This window comes from Phyllobates terribilis, unplaced genomic scaffold, assembly GCF_046119375.1.
Source record: "Phyllobates terribilis strain yellow unplaced genomic scaffold, ASM4611937v1 Scaffold_3226__1_contigs__length_85553, whole genome shotgun sequence".
Taxonomy (NCBI): domain Eukaryota; kingdom Metazoa; phylum Chordata; class Amphibia; order Anura; family Dendrobatidae; genus Phyllobates; species Phyllobates terribilis.
The window spans coordinates 16,383-35,620 of NW_027365980.1; the positions used below are offsets into that span (position 1 = coordinate 16,383).

Below are 19,238 nucleotides of genomic sequence, written 5' to 3' on the forward strand. Positions count from 1 at the left end.
ACACTGCTGCGCTTAAAATTTCTTTTTTGGTTTGCTACAATGCCTTTTCTGAAACGTTGTCTCCTTCTGCTGGAACACTGACTTCTTTCATTTAATGCCTGCAGACTATAAAAGAGAACCCAACCCAAAAAGTTTGGTTGATTAGTCTGTGGCATTCTGTTAAACTGTTGCTTATGGCGGTCTCTGTGAGCTTCTCAGCGACATTCAGCCAGCCAGGTATCCTGCCTGCAGTAGATGGAATGTGGCAATGGAACGCTGGCTGCGCGTGTCATAATAGGCTCTGAGCCTTTATATAACTGTGCACAGCAGCAGCCACCTTCAGTCTGCTGCTGGACAGCCAGCAGCAGCAGCAGCAGGAGAGGTATGTAATCAGGAGCCCTCCTGCTAAGGGTAGACAGCTGCTCGTTCCACCCCACCCCCCGCCTTAATTGGTTCTCCTCCCTTCCAACGGTGTTGAGGCGGGTGGGAACAGCAGGGGGTGAAGGTGCTGTGTTTAAAGAGGTGGAGTTATGCAGATCTAAAACGCGTGGATTGCAGCAGCAGCAAGCCGAAAAGTGCAGGCATGTAAGGGATCTAGAGGTTGACAACATGTCTTCTTAACGGGAGTCCAGGAGCTCATCTCCACAAATGGACTTTTTAGGATCCTTGGGTGGCTCCGTAGTTTGAAACCAATTCTGGTTATCGCTTCTCGGCCTTTTGGCTAAGATCAAGTGTAGTATCTGTTCTTATCAGTTTAATATCTGATACGTCCCCTATCTGGGGACCATATATTAAATGGATTTTTAGAACAGGGAGATGGAAAAAGAGCTTGCTCTGTCCACTCCACGCATTGACCTGGTATTGCAGTATCTCCAGGACCGGTGCACCCCTTCTTTAATGCAGTTTCTAAAATCAGAAAGAATTGAATTCAATGTTTTTTGTTCATTTTGCTTGTTTGTCGGATTTTGGGATGGACTCTTTGGCTCTGCTTTTCTTCTCCTCATTGGATTTTTCATGTTCAAAGTTGCAGAAGCCAGATTACAAGCTCATTTTGGTTCAACTTCAGCAACTGTGCATTGCATTGCCATGTAATGTGATGCAATGCTATCTTTCTAGCTCTCCCTTTCTACTTCCTTTTGGATAAACAGACATATTAGGCAAGCATTTTGGAGCTTTCACCTAAATAACTACAGGTGGTGAGATAAGCTGCACAATATAATTGACCTTTCAGTATATTGTTGCACACACACCATCTATTTAGCAAATGCCCTTGTTATCAACAGCAGCCTTTTAAACTCACCCGAGCTAACAGGTATGTGCGCTGGTTACACTGCTGCGCTTAAAATTTCTTTTTTGGTTTGCTACAATGCCTTTTCTGAAACGTTGTCTCCTTCTGCTGGAACACTGACTTCTTTCATTTAATGCCTGCAGACTATAAAAGAGAACCCAACCCAAAAAGTTTGGTTGATTAGTCTGTGGCATTCTGTTAAACTGTTGCTTATGGCGGTCTCTGTGAGCTTCTCAGCGACATTCAGCCAGCCAGGTATCCTGCCTGCAGTAGATGGAATGTGGCAATGGAACGCTGGCTGCGCGTGTCATAATAGGCTCTGAGCCTTTATATAACTGTGCACAGCAGCAGCCACCTTCAGTCTGCTGCTGGACAGCCAGCAGCAGCAGCAGCAGGAGAGGTATGTAATCAGGAGCCCTCCTGCTAAGGGTAGACAGCTGCTCGTTCCACCCCACCCCCCGCCTTAATTGGTTCTCCTCCCTTCCAACGGTGTTGAGGCGGGTGGGAACAGCAGGGGGTGAAGGTGCTGTGTTTAAAGAGGTGGAGTTATGCAGATCTAAAACGCGTGGATTGCAGCAGCAGCAAGCCGAAAAGTGCAGGCATGTAAGGGATCTAGAGGTTGACAACATGTCTTCTTAACGGGAGTCCAGGAGCTCATCTCCACAAATGGACTTTTTAGGATCCTTGGGTGGCTCCGTAGTTTGAAACCAATTCTGGTTATCGCTTCTCGGCCTTTTGGCTAAGATCAAGTGTAGTATCTGTTCTTATCAGTTTAATATCTGATACGTCCCCTATCTGGGGACCATATATTAAATGGATTTTTAGAACAGGGAGATGGAAAAAGAGCTTGCTCTGTCCACTCCACGCATTGACCTGGTATTGCAGTATCTCCAGGACCGGTGCACCCCTTCTTTAATGCAGTTTCTAAAATCAGAAAGAATTGAATTCAATGTTTTTTGTTCATTTTGCTTGTTTGTCGGATTTTGGGATGGACTCTTTGGCTCTGCTTTTCTTCTCCTCATTGGATTTTTCATGTTCAAAGTTGCAGAAGCCAGATTACAAGCTCATTTTGGTTCAACTTCAGCAACTGTGCATTGCATTGCCATGTAATGTGATGCAATGCTATCTTTCTAGCTCTCCCTTTCTACTTCCTTTTGGATAAACAGACATATTAGGCAAGCATTTTGGAGCTTTCACCTAAATAACTACAGGTGGTGAGATAAGCTGCACAATATAATTGACCTTTCAGTATATTGTTGCACACACACCATCTATTTAGCAAATGCCCTTGTTATCAACAGCAGCCTTTTAAACTCACCCGAGCTAACAGGTATGTGCGCTGGTTACACTGCTGCGCTTAAAATTTCTTTTTTGGTTTGCTACAATGCCTTTTCTGAAACGTTGTCTCCTTCTGCTGGAACACTGACTTCTTTCATTTAATGCCTGCAGACTATAAAAGAGAACCCAACCCAAAAAGTTTGGTTGATTAGTCTGTGGCATTCTGTTAAACTGTTGCTTATGGCGGTCTCTGTGAGCTTCTCAGCGACATTCAGCCAGCCAGGTATCCTGCCTGCAGTAGATGGAATGTGGCAATGGAACGCTGGCTGCGCGTGTCATAATAGGCTCTGAGCCTTTATATAACTGTGCACAGCAGCAGCCACCTTCAGTCTGCTGCTGGACAGCCAGCAGCAGCAGCAGCAGGAGAGGTATGTAATCAGGAGCCCTCCTGCTAAGGGTAGACAGCTGCTCGTTCCACCCCACCCCCCGCCTTAATTGGTTCTCCTCCCTTCCAACGGTGTTGAGGCAGGTGGGAACAGCAGGGGGTGAAGGTGCTGTGTTTAAAGAGGTGGAGTTATGCAGATCTAAAACGCGTGGATTGCAGCAGCAGCAAGCCGAAAAGTGCAGGCATGTAAGGGATCTAGAGGTTGACAACATGTCTTCTTAACGGGAGTCCAGGAGCTCATCTCCACAAATGGACTTTTTAGGATCCTTGGGTGGCTCCGTAGTTTGAAACCAATTCTGGTTATCGCTTCTCGGCCTTTTGGCTAAGATCAAGTGTAGTATCTTTTGAAAAGGCGGTTTTGGATGTTGGCCGCCCTAGTAGATTGATACATTATGCACACTGGGGTTTAGGCGCTTGTTAGTACGCCAGGTGGCTAATATAGTCATCTGGTGGAAAGCATGGCCCCCCAGGATCGACGCCATTGGGCCGGGGAAGATCGAAAGCCCGAAGTGTGAAGTGCCCCAGGAGTGGTGACCCTGGGGTGCCTTAACTCACTGGGATTGGGAACCCCACTTGAGTGTATGGCACATTTGCACAAGCACTTCAAATTTTCTTTCTTCGCACACACCCTTATTCCGGGCCTTCTGGCCTTAGGATGGGGAATTTTTCAATTCCCGGTCGAAGGTCCGGGCAGTATTATACTGTGAAACCTTCACTATTTATTTAATTTCTTTGTCACTGTGTGTCCACTTATTCACGTGTGTCACGTCCTACTAGGATTTTGTCGGGATGCGGTTCCCTTACGGGTTCCTCTCTTGGCAGGTCTAGGGGGGGAGTGTGTGGCCATCAGGTTCCGCTCCCCCCTGAACCCCCCTGGCTCTCCTCTTTCGGGAGGAGAGCGTTGTTGGCTCCCCTCTTCCGGGAGGGGAGCACAGTCTTTGGCTCCCAGTGCCTTGCTCGGGTGAGAACTCGGGCAGGTGCTGGGGGTAAGATTGGGTCGCCTCTGGCTTCGGCTGGAGGTGGCTTTTTGTCCCTGTTCCTCGCTGTGGCCTTTTGGCTCGGAGGGACGGGGAATGGTTTGGGGGACCCTTCTCCTTTTGGAGAGGGTTTCAAGAAGACCAGCATCCTAGTGCACTTTTTTTGTGGCACTTGTCACTTTTTTAAGCGCACTCGGGTTTTGTACACGAATTCGGGCTTTCAAAAGAAAAAAAATCTGTTCTTATCAGTTTAATATCTGATACGTCCCCTATCTGGGGACCATATATTAAATGGATTTTTAGAACAGGGAGATGGAAAAAGAGCTTGCTCTGTCCACTCCACGCATTGACCTGGTATTGCAGTATCTCCAGGACCGGTGCACCCCTTCTTTAATGCAGTTTCTAAAATCAGAAAGAATTGAATTCAATGTTTTTTGTTCATTTTGCTTGTTTGTCGGATTTTGGGATGGACTCTTTGGCTCTGCTTTTCTTCTCCTCATTGGATTTTTCATGTTCAAAGTTGCAGAAGCCAGATTACAAGCTCATTTTGGTTCAACTTCAGCAACTGTGCATTGCATTGCCATGTAATGTGATGCAATGCTATCTTTCTAGCTCTCCCTTTCTACTTCCTTTTGGATAAACAGACATATTAGGCAAGCATTTTGGAGCTTTCACCTAAATAACTACAGGTGGTGAGATAAGCTGCACAATATAATTGACCTTTCAGTATATTGTTGCACACACACCATCTATTTAGCAAATGCCCTTGTTATCAACAGCAGCCTTTTAAACTCACCCGAGCTAACAGGTATGTGCGCTGGTTACACTGCTGCGCTTAAAATTTCTTTTTTGGTTTGCTACAATGCCTTTTCTGAAACGTTGTCTCCTTCTGCTGGAACACTGACTTCTTTCATTTAATGCCTGCAGACTATAAAAGAGAACCCAACCCAAAAAGTTTGGTTGATTAGTCTGTGGCATTCTGTTAAACTGTTGCTTATGGCGGTCTCTGTGAGCTTCTCAGCGACATTCAGCCAGCCAGGTATCCTGCCTGCAGTAGATGGAATGTGGCAATGGAACGCTGGCTGCGCGTGTCATAATAGGCTCTGAGCCTTTATATAACTGTGCACAGCAGCAGCCACCTTCAGTCTGCTGCTGGACAGCCAGCAGCAGCAGCAGCAGGAGAGGTATGTAATCAGGAGCCCTCCTGCTAAGGGTAGACAGCTGCTCGTTCCACCCCACCCCCCGCCTTAATTGGTTCTCCTCCCTTCCAACGGTGTTGAGGCGGGTGGGAACAGCAGGGGGTGAAGGTGCTGTGTTTAAAGAGGTGGAGTTATGCAGATCTAAAACGCGTGGATTGCAGCAGCAGCAAGCCGAAAAGTGCAGGCATGTAAGGGATCTAGAGGTTGACAACATGTCTTCTTAACGGGAGTCCAGGAGCTCATCTCCACAAATGGACTTTTTAGGATCCTTGGGTGGCTCCGTAGTTTGAAACCAATTCTGGTTATCGCTTCTCGGCCTTTTGGCTAAGATCAAGTGTAGTATCTGTTCTTATCAGTTTAATATCTGATACGTCCCCTATCTGGGGACCATATATTAAATGGATTTTTAGAACAGGGAGATGGAAAAAGAGCTTGCTCTGTCCACTCCACGCATTGACCTGGTATTGCAGTATCTCCAGGACCGGTGCACCCCTTCTTTAATGCAGTTTCTAAAATCAGAAAGAATTGAATTCAATGTTTTTTGTTCATTTTGCTTGTTTGTCGGATTTTGGGATGGACTCTTTGGCTCTGCTTTTCTTCTCCTCATTGGATTTTTCATGTTCAAAGTTGCAGAAGCCAGATTACAAGCTCATTTTGGTTCAACTTCAGCAACTGTGCATTGCATTGCCATGTAATGTGATGCAATGCTATCTTTCTAGCTCTCCCTTTCTACTTCCTTTTGGATAAACAGACATATTAGGCAAGCATTTTGGAGCTTTCACCTAAATAACTACAGGTGGTGAGATAAGCTGCACAATATAATTGACCTTTCAGTATATTGTTGCACACACACCATCTATTTAGCAAATGCCCTTGTTATCAACAGCAGCCTTTTAAACTCACCCGAGCTAACAGGTATGTGCGCTGGTTACACTGCTGCGCTTAAAATTTCTTTTTTGGTTTGCTACAATGCCTTTTCTGAAACGTTGTCTCCTTCTGCTGGAACACTGACTTCTTTCATTTAATGCCTGCAGACTATAAAAGAGAACCCAACCCAAAAAGTTTGGTTGATTAGTCTGTGGCATTCTGTTAAACTGTTGCTTATGGCGGTCTCTGTGAGCTTCTCAGCGACATTCAGCCAGCCAGGTATCCTGCCTGCAGTAGATGGAATGTGGCAATGGAACGCTGGCTGCGCGTGTCATAATAGGCTCTGAGCCTTTATATAACTGTGCACAGCAGCAGCCACCTTCAGTCTGCTGCTGGACAGCCAGCAGCAGCAGCAGCAGGAGAGGTATGTAATCAGGAGCCCTCCTGCTAAGGGTAGACAGCTGCTCGTTCCACCCCACCCCCCGCCTTAATTGGTTCTCCTCCCTTCCAACGGTGTTGAGGCGGGTGGGAACAGCAGGGGGTGAAGGTGCTGTGTTTAAAGAGGTGGAGTTATGCAGATCTAAAACGCGTGGATTGCAGCAGCAGCAAGCCGAAAAGTGCAGGCATGTAAGGGATCTAGAGGTTGACAACATGTCTTCTTAACGGGAGTCCAGGAGCTCATCTCCACAAATGGACTTTTTAGGATCCTTGGGTGGCTCCGTAGTTTGAAACCAATTCTGGTTATCGCTTCTCGGCCTTTTGGCTAAGATCAAGTGTAGTATCTGTTCTTATCAGTTTAATATCTGATACGTCCCCTATCTGGGGACCATATATTAAATGGATTTTTAGAACAGGGAGATGGAAAAAGAGCTTGCTCTGTCCACTCCACGCATTGACCTGGTATTGCAGTATCTCCAGGACCGGTGCACCCCTTCTTTAATGCAGTTTCTAAAATCAGAAAGAATTGAATTCAATGTTTTTTGTTCATTTTGCTTGTTTGTCGGATTTTGGGATGGACTCTTTGGCTCTGCTTTTCTTCTCCTCATTGGATTTTTCATGTTCAAAGTTGCAGAAGCCAGATTACAAGCTCATTTTGGTTCAACTTCAGCAACTGTGCATTGCATTGCCATGTAATGTGATGCAATGCTATCTTTCTAGCTCTCCCTTTCTACTTCCTTTTGGATAAACAGACATATTAGGCAAGCATTTTGGAGCTTTCACCTAAATAACTACAGGTGGTGAGATAAGCTGCACAATATAATTGACCTTTCAGTATATTGTTGCACACACACCATCTATTTAGCAAATGCCCTTGTTATCAACAGCAGCCTTTTAAACTCACCCGAGCTAACAGGTATGTGCGCTGGTTACACTGCTGCGCTTAAAATTTCTTTTTTGGTTTGCTACAATGCCTTTTCTGAAACGTTGTCTCCTTCTGCTGGAACACTGACTTCTTTCATTTAATGCCTGCAGACTATAAAAGAGAACCCAACCCAAAAAGTTTGGTTGATTAGTCTGTGGCATTCTGTTAAACTGTTGCTTATGGCGGTCTCTGTGAGCTTCTCAGCGACATTCAGCCAGCCAGGTATCCTGCCTGCAGTAGATGGAATGTGGCAATGGAACGCTGGCTGCGCGTGTCATAATAGGCTCTGAGCCTTTATATAACTGTGCACAGCAGCAGCCACCTTCAGTCTGCTGCTGGACAGCCAGCAGCAGCAGCAGCAGGAGAGGTATGTAATCAGGAGCCCTCCTGCTAAGGGTAGACAGCTGCTCGTTCCACCCCACCCCCCGCCTTAATTGGTTCTCCTCCCTTCCAACGGTGTTGAGGCGGGTGGGAACAGCAGGGGGTGAAGGTGCTGTGTTTAAAGAGGTGGAGTTATGCAGATCTAAAACGCGTGGATTGCAGCAGCAGCAAGCCGAAAAGTGCAGGCATGTAAGGGATCTAGAGGTTGACAACATGTCTTCTTAACGGGAGTCCAGGAGCTCATCTCCACAAATGGACTTTTTAGGATCCTTGGGTGGCTCCGTAGTTTGAAACCAATTCTGGTTATCGCTTCTCGGCCTTTTGGCTAAGATCAAGTGTAGTATCTGTTCTTATCAGTTTAATATCTGATACGTCCCCTATCTGGGGACCATATATTAAATGGATTTTTAGAACAGGGAGATGGAAAAAGAGCTTGCTCTGTCCACTCCACGCATTGACCTGGTATTGCAGTATCTCCAGGACCGGTGCACCCCTTCTTTAATGCAGTTTCTAAAATCAGAAAGAATTGAATTCAATGTTTTTTGTTCATTTTGCTTGTTTGTCGGATTTTGGGATGGACTCTTTGGCTCTGCTTTTCTTCTCCTCATTGGATTTTTCATGTTCAAAGTTGCAGAAGCCAGATTACAAGCTCATTTTGGTTCAACTTCAGCAACTGTGCATTGCATTGCCATGTAATGTGATGCAATGCTATCTTTCTAGCTCTCCCTTTCTACTTCCTTTTGGATAAACAGACATATTAGGCAAGCATTTTGGAGCTTTCACCTAAATAACTACAGGTGGTGAGATAAGCTGCACAATATAATTGACCTTTCAGTATATTGTTGCACACACACCATCTATTTAGCAAATGCCCTTGTTATCAACAGCAGCCTTTTAAACTCACCCGAGCTAACAGGTATGTGCGCTGGTTACACTGCTGCGCTTAAAATTTCTTTTTTGGTTTGCTACAATGCCTTTTCTGAAACGTTGTCTCCTTCTGCTGGAACACTGACTTCTTTCATTTAATGCCTGCAGACTATAAAAGAGAACCCAACCCAAAAAGTTTGGTTGATTAGTCTGTGGCATTCTGTTAAACTGTTGCTTATGGCGGTCTCTGTGAGCTTCTCAGCGACATTCAGCCAGCCAGGTATCCTGCCTGCAGTAGATGGAATGTGGCAATGGAACGCTGGCTGCGCGTGTCATAATAGGCTCTGAGCCTTTATATAACTGTGCACAGCAGCAGCCACCTTCAGTCTGCTGCTGGACAGCCAGCAGCAGCAGCAGCAGGAGAGGTATGTAATCAGGAGCCCTCCTGCTAAGGGTAGACAGCTGCTCGTTCCACCCCACCCCCCGCCTTAATTGGTTCTCCTCCCTTCCAACGGTGTTGAGGCGGGTGGGAACAGCAGGGGGTGAAGGTGCTGTGTTTAAAGAGGTGGAGTTATGCAGATCTAAAACGCGTGGATTGCAGCAGCAGCAAGCCGAAAAGTGCAGGCATGTAAGGGATCTAGAGGTTGACAACATGTCTTCTTAACGGGAGTCCAGGAGCTCATCTCCACAAATGGACTTTTTAGGATCCTTGGGTGGCTCCGTAGTTTGAAACCAATTCTGGTTATCGCTTCTCGGCCTTTTGGCTAAGATCAAGTGTAGTATCTGTTCTTATCAGTTTAATATCTGATACGTCCCCTATCTGGGGACCATATATTAAATGGATTTTTAGAACAGGGAGATGGAAAAAGAGCTTGCTCTGTCCACTCCACGCATTGACCTGGTATTGCAGTATCTCCAGGACCGGTGCACCCCTTCTTTAATGCAGTTTCTAAAATCAGAAAGAATTGAATTCAATGTTTTTTGTTCATTTTGCTTGTTTGTTGGATTTTGGGATGGACTCTTTGGCTCTGCTTTTCTTCTCCTCATTGGATTTTTCATGTTCAAAGTTGCAGAAGCCAGATTACAAGCTCATTTTGGTTCAACTTCAGCAACTGTGCATTGCATTGCCATGTAATGTGATGCAATGCTATCTTTCTAGCTCTCCCTTTCTACTTCCTTTTGGATAAACAGACATATTAGGCAAGCATTTTGGAGCTTTCACCTAAATAACTACAGGTGGTGAGATAAGCTGCACAATATAATTGACCTTTCAGTATATTGTTGCACACACACCATCTATTTAGCAAATGCCCTTGTTATCAACAGCAGCCTTTTAAACTCACCCGAGCTAACAGGTATGTGCGCTGGTTACACTGCTGCGCTTAAAATTTCTTTTTTGGTTTGCTACAATGCCTTTTCTGAAACGTTGTCTCCTTCTGCTGGAACACTGACTTCTTTCATTTAATGCCTGCAGACTATAAAAGAGAACCCAACCCAAAAAGTTTGGTTGATTAGTCTGTGGCATTCTGTTAAACTGTTGCTTATGGCGGTCTCTGTGAGCTTCTCAGCGACATTCAGCCAGCCAGGTATCCTGCCTGCAGTAGATGGAATGTGGCAATGGAACGCTGGCTGCGCGTGTCATAATAGGCTCTGAGCCTTTATATAACTGTGCACAGCAGCAGCCACCTTCAGTCTGCTGCTGGACAGCCAGCAGCAGCAGCAGCAGGAGAGGTATGTAATCAGGAGCCCTCCTGCTAAGGGTAGACAGCTGCTCGTTCCACCCCACCCCCCGCCTTAATTGGTTCTCCTCCCTTCCAACGGTGTTGAGGCGGGTGGGAACAGCAGGGGGTGAAGGTGCTGTGTTTAAAGAGGTGGAGTTATGCAGATCTAAAACGCGTGGATTGCAGCAGCAGCAAGCCGAAAAGTGCAGGCATGTAAGGGATCTAGAGGTTGACAACATGTCTTCTTAACGGGAGTCCAGGAGCTCATCTCCACAAATGGACTTTTTAGGATCCTTGGGTGGCTCCGTAGTTTGAAACCAATTCTGGTTATCGCTTCTCGGCCTTTTGGCTAAGATCAAGTGTAGTATCTGTTCTTATCAGTTTAATATCTGATACGTCCCCTATCTGGGGACCATATATTAAATGGATTTTTAGAACAGGGAGATGGAAAAAGAGCTTGCTCTGTCCACTCCACGCATTGACCTGGTATTGCAGTATCTCCAGGACCGGTGCACCCCTTCTTTAATGCAGTTTCTAAAATCAGAAAGAATTGAATTCAATGTTTTTTGTTCATTTTGCTTGTTTGTCGGATTTTGGGATGGACTCTTTGGCTCTGCTTTTCTTCTCCTCATTGGATTTTTCATGTTCAAAGTTGCAGAAGCCAGATTACAAGCTCATTTTGGTTCAACTTCAGCAACTGTGCATTGCATTGCCATGTAATGTGATGCAATGCTATCTTTCTAGCTCTCCCTTTCTACTTCCTTTTGGATAAACAGACATATTAGGCAAGCATTTTGGAGCTTTCACCTAAATAACTACAGGTGGTGAGATAAGCTGCACAATATAATTGACCTTTCAGTATATTGTTGCACACACACCATCTATTTAGCAAATGCCCTTGTTATCAACAGCAGCCTTTTAAACTCACCCGAGCTAACAGGTATGTGCGCTGGTTACACTGCTGCGCTTAAAATTTCTTTTTTGGTTTGCTACAATGCCTTTTCTGAAACGTTGTCTCCTTCTGCTGGAACACTGACTTCTTTCATTTAATGCCTGCAGACTATAAAAGAGAACCCAACCCAAAAAGTTTGGTTGATTAGTCTGTGGCATTCTGTTAAACTGTTGCTTATGGCGGTCTCTGTGAGCTTCTCAGCGACATTCAGCCAGCCAGGTATCCTGCCTGCAGTAGATGGAATGTGGCAATGGAACGCTGGCTGCGCGTGTCATAATAGGCTCTGAGCCTTTATATAACTGTGCACAGCAGCAGCCACCTTCAGTCTGCTGCTGGACAGCCAGCAGCAGCAGCAGCAGGAGAGGTATGTAATCAGGAGCCCTCCTGCTAAGGGTAGACAGCTGCTCGTTCCACCCCACCCCCCGCCTTAATTGGTTCTCCTCCCTTCCAACGGTGTTGAGGCGGGTGGGAACAGCAGGGGGTGAAGGTGCTGTGTTTAAAGAGGTGGAGTTATGCAGATCTAAAACGCGTGGATTGCAGCAGCAGCAAGCCGAAAAGTGCAGGCATGTAAGGGATCTAGAGGTTGACAACATGTCTTCTTAACGGGAGTCCAGGAGCTCATCTCCACAAATGGACTTTTTAGGATCCTTGGGTGGCTCCGTAGTTTGAAACCAATTCTGGTTATCGCTTCTCGGCCTTTTGGCTAAGATCAAGTGTAGTATCTGTTCTTATCAGTTTAATATCTGATACGTCCCCTATCTGGGGACCATATATTAAATGGATTTTTAGAACAGGGAGATGGAAAAAGAGCTTGCTCTGTCCACTCCACGCATTGACCTGGTATTGCAGTATCTCCAGGACCGGTGCACCCCTTCTTTAATGCAGTTTCTAAAATCAGAAAGAATTGAATTCAATGTTTTTTGTTCATTTTGCTTGTTTGTCGGATTTTGGGATGGACTCTTTGGCTCTGCTTTTCTTCTCCTCATTGGATTTTTCATGTTCAAAGTTGCAGAAGCCAGATTACAAGCTCATTTTGGTTCAACTTCAGCAACTGTGCATTGCATTGCCATGTAATGTGATGCAATGCTATCTTTCTAGCTCTCCCTTTCTACTTCCTTTTGGATAAACAGACATATTAGGCAAGCATTTTGGAGCTTTCACCTAAATAACTACAGGTGGTGAGATAAGCTGCACAATATAATTGACCTTTCAGTATATTGTTGCACACACACCATCTATTTAGCAAATGCCCTTGTTATCAACAGCAGCCTTTTAAACTCACCCGAGCTAACAGGTATGTGCGCTGGTTACACTGCTGCGCTTAAAATTTCTTTTTTGGTTTGCTACAATGCCTTTTCTGAAACGTTGTCTCCTTCTGCTGGAACACTGACTTCTTTCATTTAATGCCTGCAGACTATAAAAGAGAACCCAACCCAAAAAGTTTGGTTGATTAGTCTGTGGCATTCTGTTAAACTGTTGCTTATGGCGGTCTCTGTGAGCTTCTCAGCGACATTCAGCCAGCCAGGTATCCTGCCTGCAGTAGATGGAATGTGGCAATGGAACGCTGGCTGCGCGTGTCATAATAGGCTCTGAGCCTTTATATAACTGTGCACAGCAGCAGCCACCTTCAGTCTGCTGCTGGACAGCCAGCAGCAGCAGCAGCAGGAGAGGTATGTAATCAGGAGCCCTCCTGCTAAGGGTAGACAGCTGCTCGTTCCACCCCACCCCCCGCCTTAATTGGTTCTCCTCCCTTCCAACGGTGTTGAGGCGGGTGGGAACAGCAGGGGGTGAAGGTGCTGTGTTTAAAGAGGTGGAGTTATGCAGATCTAAAACGCGTGGATTGCAGCAGCAGCAAGCCGAAAAGTGCAGGCATGTAAGGGATCTAGAGGTTGACAACATGTCTTCTTAACGGGAGTCCAGGAGCTCATCTCCACAAATGGACTTTTTAGGATCCTTGGGTGGCTCCGTAGTTTGAAACCAATTCTGGTTATCGCTTCTCGGCCTTTTGGCTAAGATCAAGTGTAGTATCTGTTCTTATCAGTTTAATATCTGATACGTCCCCTATCTGGGGACCATATATTAAATGGATTTTTAGAACAGGGAGATGGAAAAAGAGCTTGCTCTGTCCACTCCACGCATTGACCTGGTATTGCAGTATCTCCAGGACCGGTGCACCCCTTCTTTAATGCAGTTTCTAAAATCAGAAAGAATTGAATTCAATGTTTTTTGTTCATTTTGCTTGTTTGTCGGATTTTGGGATGGACTCTTTGGCTCTGCTTTTCTTCTCCTCATTGGATTTTTCATGTTCAAAGTTGCAGAAGCCAGATTACAAGCTCATTTTGGTTCAACTTCAGCAACTGTGCATTGCATTGCCATGTAATGTGATGCAATGCTATCTTTCTAGCTCTCCCTTTCTACTTCCTTTTGGATAAACAGACATATTAGGCAAGCATTTTGGAGCTTTCACCTAAATAACTACAGGTGGTGAGATAAGCTGCACAATATAATTGACCTTTCAGTATATTGTTGCACACACACCATCTATTTAGCAAATGCCCTTGTTATCAACAGCAGCCTTTTAAACTCACCCGAGCTAACAGGTATGTGCGCTGGTTACACTGCTGCGCTTAAAATTTCTTTTTTGGTTTGCTACAATGCCTTTTCTGAAACGTTGTCTCCTTCTGCTGGAACACTGACTTCTTTCATTTAATGCCTGCAGACTATAAAAGAGAACCCAACCCAAAAAGTTTGGTTGATTAGTCTGTGGCATTCTGTTAAACTGTTGCTTATGGCGGTCTCTGTGAGCTTCTCAGCGACATTCAGCCAGCCAGGTATCCTGCCTGCAGTAGATGGAATGTGGCAATGGAACGCTGGCTGCGCGTGTCATAATAGGCTCTGAGCCTTTATATACCTGTGCACAGCAGCAGCCACCTTCAGTCTGCTGCTGGACAGCCAGCAGCAGCAGCAGCAGGAGAGGTATGTAATCAGGAGCCCTCCTGCTAAGGGTAGACAGCTGCTCGTTCCACCCCACCCCCCGCCTTAATTGGTTCTCCTCCCTTCCAACGGTGTTGAGGCGGGTGGGAACAGCAGGGGGTGAAGGTGCTGTGTTTAAAGAGGTGGAGTTATGCAGATCTAAAACGCGTGGATTGCAGCAGCAGCAAGCCGAAAAGTGCAGGCATGTAAGGGATCTAGAGGTTGACAACATGTCTTCTTAACGGGAGTCCAGGAGCTCATCTCCACAAATGGACTTTTTAGGATCCTTGGGTGGCTCCGTAGTTTGAAACCAATTCTGGTTATCGCTTCTCGGCCTTTTGGCTAAGATCAAGTGTAGTATCTTTCGAAAAGGCGGTTTTGGATGTTGGCCGCCCTAGTAGAATGATACATTATGCACACTGGGGTTTAGGCGCTTGTTAGTACGCCAGGTGGCTAATATAGTCATCTGGTGGAAAGCATGGCCCCCCAGGATCGACGCCATTGGGCCGGGGAAGATCGAAAGCCCGAAGTGTGAAGTGCCCCAGGAGTGGTGACCCTGGGGTGCCTTAACTCACTGGGATTGGGAACCCCACTTGAGTTTATGGCACATTTGCACAAGCACTTCAAATTTTCTTTCTTCGCACACACCCTTATTCCGGGCCTTCTGGCCTTAGGATGGGGAATTTTTAAATTCCCGGTCGAAGGTCCGGGCAGTATTATACTGTGAAACCTTCACTATTTATTTAATTTCTTTGTCACTGTGTGTCCACTTATTCACGTGTGTCACGTCCTACTAGGATTTTGTCGGAATGCGGTTCCCTTACGGGTTCCTCTCTTGGCAGGTCTAGGGGGGGAGTGTGTGGCCATCAGGTTCCGCTCCCCCCTGAACCCCCCTGGCTCTCCTCTTTCGGGAGGAGAGCGTTGTTGGCTCCCCTCTTCCGGGAGGGGAGCACAGTCTTTGGCTCCCAGTGCCTTGCTCGGGTGAGAACTCGGGCAGGTGCTGGGGGTAAGATTGGGTCGCCTCTGGCTTCGGCTGGAGGTGGCTTTTTGTCCCTGTTCCTCGCTGTGGCCTTTTGGCTCGGAGGGACGGGGAATGGTTTGGGGGACCCTTCTCCTTTTGGAGAGGGTTTCAAGAAGACCAGCATCCTAGTGCACTTTTTTTGTGGCACTTGTCACTTTTTTAAGCGCACTCGGGTTTTGTACACGAATTCGGGCTTTCGATAAAAAAAAAAATCTGTTCTTATCAGTTTAATATCTGATACGTCCCCTATCTGGGGACCATATATTAAATGGATTTTTAGAACAGGGAGATGGAAAAAGAGCTTGCTCTGTCCACTCCACGCATTGACCTGGTATTGCAGTATCTCCAGGACCGGTGCACCCCTTCTTTAATGCAGTTTCTAAAATCAGAAAGAATTGAATTCAATGTTTTTTGTTCATTTTGCTTGTTTGTCGGATTTTGGGATGGACTCTTTGGCTCTGCTTTTCTTCTCCTCATTGGATTTTTCATGTTCAAAGTTGCAGAAGCCAGATTACAAGCTCATTTTGGTTCAACTTCAGCAACTGTGCATTGCATTGCCATGTAATGTGATGCAATGCTATCTTTCTAGCTCTCCCTTTCTACTTCCTTTTGGATAAACAGACATATTAGGCAAGCATTTTGGAGCTTTCACCTAAATAACTACAGGTGGTGAGATAAGCTGCACAATATAATTGACCTTTCAGTATATTGTTGCACACACACCATCTATTTAGCAAATGCCCTTGTTATCAACAGCAGCCTTTTAAACTCACCCGAGCTAACAGGTATGTGCGCTGGTTACACTGCTGCGCTTAAAATTTCTTTTTTGGTTTGCTACAATGCCTTTTCTGAAACGTTGTCTCCTTCTGCTGGAACACTGACTTCTTTCATTTAATGCCTGCAGACTATAAAAGAGAACCCAACCCAAAAAGTTTGGTTGATTAGTCTGTGGCATTCTGTTAAACTGTTGCTTATGGCGGTCTCTGTGAGCTTCTCAGCGACATTCAGCCAGCCAGGTATCCTGCCTGCAGTAGATGGAATGTGGCAATGGAACGCTGGCTGCGCGTGTCATAATAGGCTCTGAGCCTTTATATAACTGTGCACAGCAGCAGCCACCTTCAGTCTGCTGCTGGACAGCCAGCAGCAGCAGCAGCAGGAGAGGTATGTAATCAGGAGCCCTCCTGCTAAGGGTAGACAGCTGCTCGTTCCACCCCACCCCCCGCCTTAATTGGTTCTCCTCCCTTCCAACGGTGTTGAGGCGGGTGGGAACAGCAGGGGGTGAAGGTGCTGTGTTTAAAGAGGTGGAGTTATGCAGATCTAAAACGCGTGGATTGCAGCAGCAGCAAGCCGAAAAGTGCAGGCATGTAAGGGATCTAGAGGTTGACAACATGTCTTCTTAACGGGAGTCCAGGAGCTCATCTCCACAAATGGACTTTTTAGGATCCTTGGGTGGCTCCGTAGTTTGAAACCAATTCTGGTTATCGCTTCTCGGCCTTTTGGCTAAGATCAAGTGTAGTATCTGTTCTTATCAGTTTAATATCTGATACGTCCCCTATCTGGGGACCATATATTAAATGGATTTTTAGAACAGGGAGATGGAAAAAGAGCTTGCTCTGTCCACTCCACGCATTGACCTGGTATTGCAGTATCTCCAGGACCGGTGCACCCCTTCTTTAATGCAGTTTCTAAAATCAGAAAGAATTGAATTCAATGTTTTTTGTTCATTTTGCTTGTTTGTCGGATTTTGGGATGGACTCTTTGGCTCTGCTTTTCTTCTCCTCATTGGATTTTTCATGTTCAAAGTTGCAGAAGCCAGATTACAAGCTCATTTTGGTTCAACTTCAGCAACTGTGCATTGCATTGCCATGTAATGTGATGCAATGCTATCTTTCTAGCTCTCCCTTTCTACTTCCTTTTGGATAAACAGACATATTAGGCAAGCATTTTGGAGCTTTCACCTAAATAACTACAGGTGGTGAGATAAGCTGCACAATATAATTGACCTTTCAGTATATTGTTGCACACACACCATCTATTTAGCAAATGCCCTTGTTATCAACAGCAGCCTTTTAAACTCACCCGAGCTAACAGGTATGTGCGCTGGTTACACTGCTGCGCTTAAAATTTCTTTTTTGGTTTGCTACAATGCCTTTTCTGAAACGTTGTCTCCTTCTGCTGGAACACTGACTTCTTTCATTTAATGCCTGCAGACTATAAAAGAGAACCCAACCCAAAAAGTTTGGTTGATTAGTCTGTGGCATTCTGTTAAACTGTTGCTTATGGCGGTCTCTGTGAGCTTCTCAGCGACATTCAGCCAGCCAGGTATCCTGCCTGCAGTAGATGGAATGTGGCAATGGAACGCTGGCTGCGCGTGTCATAATAGGCTCTGAGCCTTTATATACCTGTGCACAGCAGCAGCCACCTTCAGTCTGCTGCTGGACAGCCAGCAGCAGCAGCAGCAGGAGAGGTATGTAATCAGGAGCCCTCCTGCTAAGGGTAGACAGCTGCTCGTTCCACCCCACCCCCCGCCTTAATTGGTTCTCCTCCCTTCCAACGGTGTTGAGGCGGGTGGGAACAGCAGGGGGTGAAGGTGCTGTGTTTAAAGAGGTGGAGTTATGCAGATCTAAAACGCGTGGATTGCAGCAGCAGCAAGCCGAAAAGTGCAGGCATGTAAGGGATCTAGAGGTTGACAACATGTCTTCTTAACGGGAGTCCAGGAGCTCATCTCCACAAATGGACTTTTTAGGATCCTTGGGTGGCTCCGTAGTTTGAAACCAATTCTGGTTATCGCTTCTCGGCCTTTTGGCTAAGATCAAGTGTAGTATCTGTTCTTATCAGTTTAATATCTGATACGTCCCCTATCTGGGGACCATATATTAAATGGATTTTTAGAACAGGGAGATGGAAAAAGAGCTTGCTCTGTCCACTCCACGCATTGACCTGGTATTGCAGTATCTCCAGGACCGGTGCACCCCTTCTTTAATGCAGTTTCTAAAATCAGAAAGAATTGAATTCAATGTTTTTTGTTCATTTTGCTTGTTTGTCGGATTTTGGGATGGACTCTTTGGCTCTGCTTTTCTTCTCCTCATTGGATTTTTCATGTTCAAAGTTGCAGAAGCCAGATTACAAGCTCATTTTGGTTCAACTTCAGCAACTGTGCATTGCATTGCCATGTAATGTGATGCAATGCTATCTTTCTAGCTCTCCCTTTCTACTTCCTTTTGGATAAACAGACATATTAGGCAAGCATTTTGGAGCTTTCACCTAAATAACTACAGGTGGTGAGATAAGCTGCACAATATAATTGACCTTTCAGTATATTGTTGCACACACACCATCTATTTAGCAAATGCCCTTGTTATCAACAGCAGCCTTTTAAACTCACCCGAGCTAACAGGTATGTGCGCTGGTTACACTGCTGCGCTTAAAATTTCTTTTTTGGTTTGCTACAATGCCTTTTCTGAAACGTTGTCTCCTTCTGCTGGAACACTGACTTCTTTCATTTAATGCCTGCAGACTATAAAAGAGAACCCAACCCAAAAAGTTTGGTTGATTAGTCTGTGGCATTCTGTTAAACTGTTGCTTATGGCGGTCTCTGTGAGCTTCTCAGCGACATTCAGCCAGCCAGGTATCCTGCCTGCAGTAGATGGAATGTGGCAATGGAACGCTGGCTGCGCGTGTCATAATAGGCTCTGAGCCTTTATATACCTGTGCACAGCAGCAGCCACCTTCAGTCTGCTGCTGGACAGCCAGCAGCAGCAGCAGCAGGAGAGGTATGTAATCAGGAGCCCTCCTGCTAAGGGTAGACAGCTGCTCGTTCCACCCCACCCCCCGCCTTAATTGGTTCTCCTCCCTTCCAACGGTGTTGAGGCGGGTGGGAACAGCAGGGGGTGAAGGTGCTGTGTTTAAAGAGGTGGAGTTATGCAG

The 19,238-nt window shown here is 45.9% G+C and overlaps 13 non-coding genes and 2 pseudogenes across 13 annotated transcripts; all 15 read left to right on the forward strand.

Moving 5' to 3' along the window:
- Positions 1 to 680: 680 nt before the first annotated feature.
- Positions 681 to 871, forward strand: LOC141247697 (U2 spliceosomal RNA). Its single transcript, XR_012311100.1, has one exon. It is a non-coding gene; the product is annotated as a U2 spliceosomal RNA (small nuclear RNA).
- A 1,115-nt stretch (positions 872 to 1,986) lies between these two features.
- LOC141247698 (U2 spliceosomal RNA) lies at positions 1,987 to 2,177 on the forward strand. Its single transcript, XR_012311101.1, has one exon. It is a non-coding gene; the product is annotated as a U2 spliceosomal RNA (small nuclear RNA).
- Positions 2,178 to 3,292: 1,115 nt separating this feature from the next.
- On the forward strand, positions 3,293 to 3,384 carry LOC141247687 (U2 spliceosomal RNA; annotated as a pseudogene).
- Positions 3,385 to 4,173: 789 nt separating this feature from the next.
- Positions 4,174 to 4,355, forward strand: LOC141247681 (U2 spliceosomal RNA). The gene has a single exon (XR_012311093.1). It is a non-coding gene; the product is annotated as a U2 spliceosomal RNA (small nuclear RNA).
- Positions 4,356 to 5,470: 1,115 nt separating this feature from the next.
- On the forward strand, positions 5,471 to 5,661 carry LOC141247699 (U2 spliceosomal RNA). Its single transcript, XR_012311102.1, has one exon. It is a non-coding gene; the product is annotated as a U2 spliceosomal RNA (small nuclear RNA).
- Positions 5,662 to 6,776: 1,115 nt separating this feature from the next.
- On the forward strand, positions 6,777 to 6,967 carry LOC141247701 (U2 spliceosomal RNA). Its single transcript, XR_012311104.1, has one exon. It is a non-coding gene; the product is annotated as a U2 spliceosomal RNA (small nuclear RNA).
- A 1,115-nt stretch (positions 6,968 to 8,082) lies between these two features.
- Positions 8,083 to 8,273, forward strand: LOC141247702 (U2 spliceosomal RNA). Its single transcript, XR_012311105.1, has one exon. It is a non-coding gene; the product is annotated as a U2 spliceosomal RNA (small nuclear RNA).
- A 1,115-nt stretch (positions 8,274 to 9,388) lies between these two features.
- On the forward strand, positions 9,389 to 9,579 carry LOC141247703 (U2 spliceosomal RNA). Its single transcript, XR_012311106.1, has one exon. It is a non-coding gene; the product is annotated as a U2 spliceosomal RNA (small nuclear RNA).
- Positions 9,580 to 10,694: 1,115 nt separating this feature from the next.
- Positions 10,695 to 10,885, forward strand: LOC141247704 (U2 spliceosomal RNA). The gene has a single exon (XR_012311107.1). It is a non-coding gene; the product is annotated as a U2 spliceosomal RNA (small nuclear RNA).
- A 1,115-nt stretch (positions 10,886 to 12,000) lies between these two features.
- LOC141247705 (U2 spliceosomal RNA) lies at positions 12,001 to 12,191 on the forward strand. Its single transcript, XR_012311108.1, has one exon. It is a non-coding gene; the product is annotated as a U2 spliceosomal RNA (small nuclear RNA).
- Positions 12,192 to 13,306: 1,115 nt separating this feature from the next.
- LOC141247706 (U2 spliceosomal RNA) lies at positions 13,307 to 13,497 on the forward strand. Its single transcript, XR_012311109.1, has one exon. It is a non-coding gene; the product is annotated as a U2 spliceosomal RNA (small nuclear RNA).
- Positions 13,498 to 14,612: 1,115 nt separating this feature from the next.
- LOC141247690 (U2 spliceosomal RNA) lies at positions 14,613 to 14,704 on the forward strand (annotated as a pseudogene).
- Positions 14,705 to 15,493: 789 nt separating this feature from the next.
- On the forward strand, positions 15,494 to 15,676 carry LOC141247678 (U2 spliceosomal RNA). The gene has a single exon (XR_012311091.1). It is a non-coding gene; the product is annotated as a U2 spliceosomal RNA (small nuclear RNA).
- A 1,115-nt stretch (positions 15,677 to 16,791) lies between these two features.
- Positions 16,792 to 16,982, forward strand: LOC141247707 (U2 spliceosomal RNA). Its single transcript, XR_012311110.1, has one exon. It is a non-coding gene; the product is annotated as a U2 spliceosomal RNA (small nuclear RNA).
- Positions 16,983 to 18,097: 1,115 nt separating this feature from the next.
- On the forward strand, positions 18,098 to 18,288 carry LOC141247708 (U2 spliceosomal RNA). Its single transcript, XR_012311111.1, has one exon. It is a non-coding gene; the product is annotated as a U2 spliceosomal RNA (small nuclear RNA).
- The last annotated feature ends 950 nt before the right edge of the window (positions 18,289 to 19,238 follow it).